We start from the raw sequence: 6,245 nt of genomic DNA, 5'->3' as shown, positions 1-6,245 counted from the left end.
CAATTGAAAAAATCCCCCCCCCCCCCCCCCCCCCCCTCTTTATTTTGACATGAATTAGGTCAAAGAGTGCACTATATAAATACAATTATGGTCCCAAATCACACGATTTTGTTCATTCTGTTCTGCTTCTCCATCACCAGAGAGGATTAAGGGTTGCATGTTGATTTGGAAGACAAATGCAAGATTTAACTATTACATTAACCATGTTTGATTCAGATAAGCTTCCAATATAATTTTTGAATTTCTTGATGATCCAACATGGAAGATCCGGTGATTATGACGGTAGTTATTTCTCCTACAAGCCCTACACCCTACTCAAGCTAAACAATTTGGGGCCAAATTTGGCTAAGTTGAAAGGGAAAAATGTTTAAACAGTCATCCAACTTTCGCTATGATCACGGTTCACTCATCCAACTTCAAATTACTTTTCAATGATCACTTATCTTGGAAAAGTTACTCTCCTTCAATAATCAAGCAGATTTCATTTCATTCATTGCTGACACGACATACGGAAAACCAATATGACAAATAACAATCGTTTAAAATATTAAATGTCAGCCAAAGAAACTTTAGGGTCCAATTACTTCAAAAATTTCAAACGTGAAAATCAAATCATCTTTCCCCAGAATTGGAAGAAGGAACCCTAACCCACAAAATCAGCTAGTTGGCCCACTAGGGACTCCACAGAACAGTATACACAACACCACATCTCAATGAGGATTCAATTCAAACAATGGAGGTAAAGCCCACCTCTTTTTTGTTTTTAATGCTTTCATTGCACGAAGCTATCGGAGAAGAACCCACGTTTTTATTGAATCAATGCTGGGGTGGGTGGAAATGCTATCTTTAGTAAAATATTTGTATTATTTTGCATATCAGGTGCCAACCGAGCAAGTGAACTTTGAAGAAATGTGTTCCTTAGACATTACACGGTCTCTCCATACTATTACTAATGAAAAAAAATAATAAAAATAAAAAAAATTCATGTATGAAGTAATATAACCTTTGCTGCAGACATTATTGAAAAAGAGTAGATTTACATAATGAACTTTTAACTCAAGCCGGAAACATCGATAACTAGGTTTGAAAGTTGATAAGTTATTTAATTAAGTTGTACTCAACGCCAGTGCAATACAGCAATTCCTCCAATCATTTATATTTTTGTCGAAGAGCATCCCAATAATTCTTCAGTTGCTGCTTGTTTCAATCGTGGCAAGAGTTGGAGTTGAGCAAGCGAATGAATGTATCCCATCCGTGTTTCGTGAAGCATTTTCCATTATGGTGACCGTCCGCTATGACGATCCTGCAAGTGACAATGAAAATTCGGTTCTCGTGAGGATTCCATTGCGCATTCTTTTGGGGCGGTGCTTGAGTCTTGCTTGAAGGAGCATTGGAGGTGGAGGAATGGAGATTGTAACCCGTCTGCAACGACACACGAAAAATCGATGTCATAATCGGAGACCACGTTCTAACAAATCATGTCTGAGGACTTCCACGGAAAATGAAGAAATTGTGAATACCTACCGCAGGGAAAAACGAATCCATGGTGCTTGCGTGGTGTTGAAGGGGCAGACCAAGTGTTTCGACTACTGACTTCGGTTTTGTACTCTCGTCGACGACGCTCGACCGCGTTCAGATGAAAGGTTTTTGCTGTGATGTGGTCAAGGAACCGGCAAATGGAGGCTTTACCAACAGGGCCGGATCGGGAAACCTCAAACCACGGCGGGTTGAGTTAATTAGATTCGAGGGTGTGTGAAGACTGTAGGACGAGAAGGTAGGTGGAGATAAGAATGGAAGTCCGTGGTTGAGGTGTGAACTATTGAGGGCAAATTTGGACAGTGGGGTGTAAATGTGCGACTGTGATCTGAATATTTGTTAGACATTTTTCCAATTAAAAAATATATAAAAATCAACGGTCTAAATATAAATTTAAATCAGGCCGGACAAGTGCTGAATTTCTAATTTTTGATTTGAATGGAGGTGACTTAAGTTTTTGTTTTTTGTTTTCTTATGTGACAGCTTCAAATACAGTGACTAGGATATCTAACATTGTCAAGTTGCCATTTCGAATTGAATAAAGCCTTGTGTACAGAGTTTCATTTCACAAGGATCTTATTGACCCCTCTCATGGATTGGCCCCATGTGGACCCCGAGGCAACAGGTCATTTAACGAGTGATGGAGAGATAGCATTTTATGTAAGTTCAATGATCATCCAGAAACGTCTCAAAGCAAAGTGAGTAAAATGAAACAAGATACAAAGTTCTATGAATAATAAATAAAATTTTAAACACTAGCCGAAAACATCAATAAATAGGTTTGAAAGCTTATAAGTTATTTAATTAATAACCTAATATTAAATAAGAAAAATATGGAGTCAGAGACTCTTTATTTTTAAAGATTATTTTGACATAATAAGAAAATATTTAAATTTAAAGAGTATAATATTTTATACATTCCAACAAACTCTTTATTTTTCTTTTCTCAACAATCATTTATTGTTTTTCCTTCATTTTTCAATTGATATTTATATTTAGATATTAATAGCTAAATTATTCTATATATATAGCCCAATTTGGTGGGGATTAAAATTAAATTTTTAGTAGATTTTGATTTTTAAAAAATTGATGAAATGTGTTGTTAAAAAGTTATGGATTCCATGAGATACTTAAAATTAATTATTAATTTTGACTTAGATTAAATTTAAATTTTAATCCTAACCAAACAATCAAGTTTCGAGTTCCTTGGACGAAAAACTCTTTTATTATATGCGATTTATCTCAATGGATCTTTTTAACTGAACAACAATAAACTTGATTAAAGAAAAAAAAAATTAATTATTTATTCTCATATACTGTGTTAATAACACATACTATATAAACATCTACGTTATATATGTTTGCCTAATTTTACAAGTTACTTTTTTACTTTTGTAATTTATTTTTTAAGGAATAACTCCCAATAAAATTGATAAGTTATTAATTTTCTTGTTGACCTTATGAAATTATTCAGATACACTCACAAATTCAACAGTACGAAAAAAACTATTAATCATTATTTCAATAATATAAAGAATTCATTATCGAGTACAAAACTTGAATTGATAGATTTTGTTTATGTTCTGATTTATTATTAAATCATAAAAAGTAATAAATTAGTGAGTAATATGAATAATTTAATAAATTTAGAGCTAAAGAATATCTCAAATACTGTAAAATTATATGGCAATAGTAGCGTTAAGCATTAAACTGTAAATAAATTAAATAAAAATATTAATTAAAATTTTATTAAGTTATTTTTTATTGAAGAATAAGAGCCGTATATATTTTTTAGGAAAACGCCACTTTGCCCAAAAATATTTGACACCTGGGGTGATCGATCCTCACAAAGTGCACGAGTCCCATGTGAATTAAATAATGTCCCACCTCGAGGTGTGTGTGTTCGATCCTCCCCTAGATCAACTATTATGTTTATCTAGCTACCTCGATCCTATTTTTTAATTTAGATTTGCCTCTTCATTCGTTGACTTGAGCGTCAAAGCTTTGTTCCAAGCTGATGAGGCCGCAAGTTTTACGGGGTCGAAAGAGTCGAATTAGTTTATTGATAAATTTTAAAATTTGCTAACTACATATGTATTTTATCAAATAATTGAAACAAAAATTTATTATAAAATAATAACGTTATATCAATACCCCTCCCTCTTTTCATTTGATGCTTTACTTAGCATTAATTTTCGAATTTCAAATGTAAAATAAAATAAGATCACCCTTTAACTAATCTATAATATATTAAATATCATATCAAGTGGAAATCATTTTTGGACGATTTTACCCCTATTACAATCCAATTATTTTAATAATACCTTACTTTTCATTTTTAATATGTAATAAGTACTTTCGTGTTGTTAATTCTCAGTTAGTTAACATTAATCGAGATTCAATGAATCTTGACACGTATAAACTAGAGTTAATGTAGATAAATTTATTTGTATTCATGTATATAGAAATTTTAATATGTGTTTAAATTCATGTAGTAGCAATTAATTCTTATGTACCACATGTAGTATAAAAACGTTGCTTATTTTTAATACTTCATCATCGCAAAAAATTAAATCATAGTAATTGAGTTTTGAGGATACAATTTTTATAGTCTTAAATTTCTATTCTAAATTTTATTTTCTTTAATTCGTTTAAGACTCATCAAATCTTCTCAACAATTGGTATTAAATATTATTTTTTACAACATTTATAAAATAATTTAGAATAACGTAGACCAAAAGTTGTAAAATATCTTTAAGAGATATATTAAGCACTTGTAATAATGAATTTATAAGCATCGAGCTAAGGCTGCTATAAAAGGGTTGGAACACGACATTGAAGTCTTGTTTGAGCAAAAGGAAATGTATTGGACACAACAGTCACGAGCTGAATGGCTCAAACAGTGGGACCACAACACTAAATTCATTCATGCAAAGGAATCTACCAGGATGATAAAGAATGATTTATCTAATATCCAGAATGGAGCTAGTGTGAGGGTCAAGAAAATATAGTCCCATTGCTTGAAAACTTCTATACATCTTGTTAGGAGTCGAACTCGGCTTTATGCCCCCATATTTTCAGAAGTTAAAACGCATTTACCAAACATGTTTTTATTAGAGAGACTTCACTGGATTGAGACGCCTATCATATTTCTCACCGTTGGATGGAGGGCTTGTATGATATATATATATATATATATATTCTTCTGGAAACACAGATTCTGGCCATATTTCATACGACTGTCTAAGATTTACACTTTCAAGTTATGCATAGTTTAAACTATTTTTATTTTATTTAGAAAATATGTGCATTCTACTAAAAAGGTGGAGTATTGATGGAAAATGAAGTCTCCAAAAGCTAATTATTTCTTTTGGATTATTAGAAGAATGAAACCTACGTTTGTGGAAAAACTTCCACGTTAAAAGATAAGAAAAATCTCAACATCCAATATAATAATTTTGTCGGTTTCATAGTCAAATGAAGTTTGGTTTATTTTTGAAAAAAAAAATGAAGTTTATAATGGTAAGATAAGCACCACTCCCTTGAGATAAAGAGTGTCGCTAAAATAATAGGGAGGCTGTGTTGTTGTAGCAAAACTTGAGATAAAACCCCAACCAACATGTTAACCATAACTTAACATATTAAGTGATCATAATTTTCTGGACGATTTTAACTTATCACAATTCAGTTATTTCAATAATATCTTACTTTTTATTTTTTCAATATATAATAAATACTACAAAAATTTTATCATGTATGAATTTTTTGTTACTAATTATCAAAAATAAATAAATCATAGAAGTTGAATTTTGACAGTACAATTTTCTTCTCTTAAATTTCTATCCTAAATTTTATTTATTTAGCTTTTTCGAGACTTAACAAATTCTCCCAACAAATTGATATTAAATATTATTTTTACAACACTTATAAAATATTTTAAAATAACGTACAATACACGTTCAACTTTGATCAGTAACAAATTAAATATCGCAATCCATAGTTATTTATATACATGAGTGCAAATTATTACCTTTAGTCCATCGACCGGCAGCTATAGAATAATTCGATGAAGACAAGTTGCTCATTGACAAAGAACTTTAATTAAATCCCAGCCATTTTTCTTATTTTTTTATCCACATTTTGTGATTTTTGTTTTCACACTTGTTGATTAGAACCCGGATTAATTTTAAGTTTGGAGGACTCCAACTTTAATGCGATCTCTGTTCTTATGTCTACATTTGTAATTTCGTGAAATTCGAACCTTTTTAAACTAAATACATTGAAATAAATATAATTGGACATGATCATTAATCAATTTTGTTACATGACTATAGACTAACAAGAAAATAATCTCAACCACTCGACAAGAAAACGTTATTCTTGTAAACATAATTTAAATCAATAAACTTGTTCTAGATACTAGTTTTAAATTAATTAGTTCAACAAAAATAAGCCACATTGATTGGCATGAAAAATATCACCTAGAAAAGAAAATATTTTTCATCTTTTGTGGAAAGTAAAAACCACATTTACCCAAGAAAAATTATGCATATTTTCAAAAGTTGGAAAATATTTTCCATGAAAAAAAATAACAATCAAACACTCTAAGTAAAAATTTGGATGGAAAACTGATATTTTATATGAAAAATAAATGTAATTGAACGTACCCTTAGTTCTCTTCATGAGTACATACGAAAAATTGTGCACTC

This window comes from Olea europaea, chromosome 15 (genome assembly GCF_002742605.1).
Source record: "Olea europaea var. sylvestris chromosome 15, O_europaea_v1, whole genome shotgun sequence".
NCBI classification, from domain to species: domain Eukaryota; kingdom Viridiplantae; phylum Streptophyta; class Magnoliopsida; order Lamiales; family Oleaceae; genus Olea; species Olea europaea.
This window is presented reverse-complemented; position numbering follows the sequence as displayed.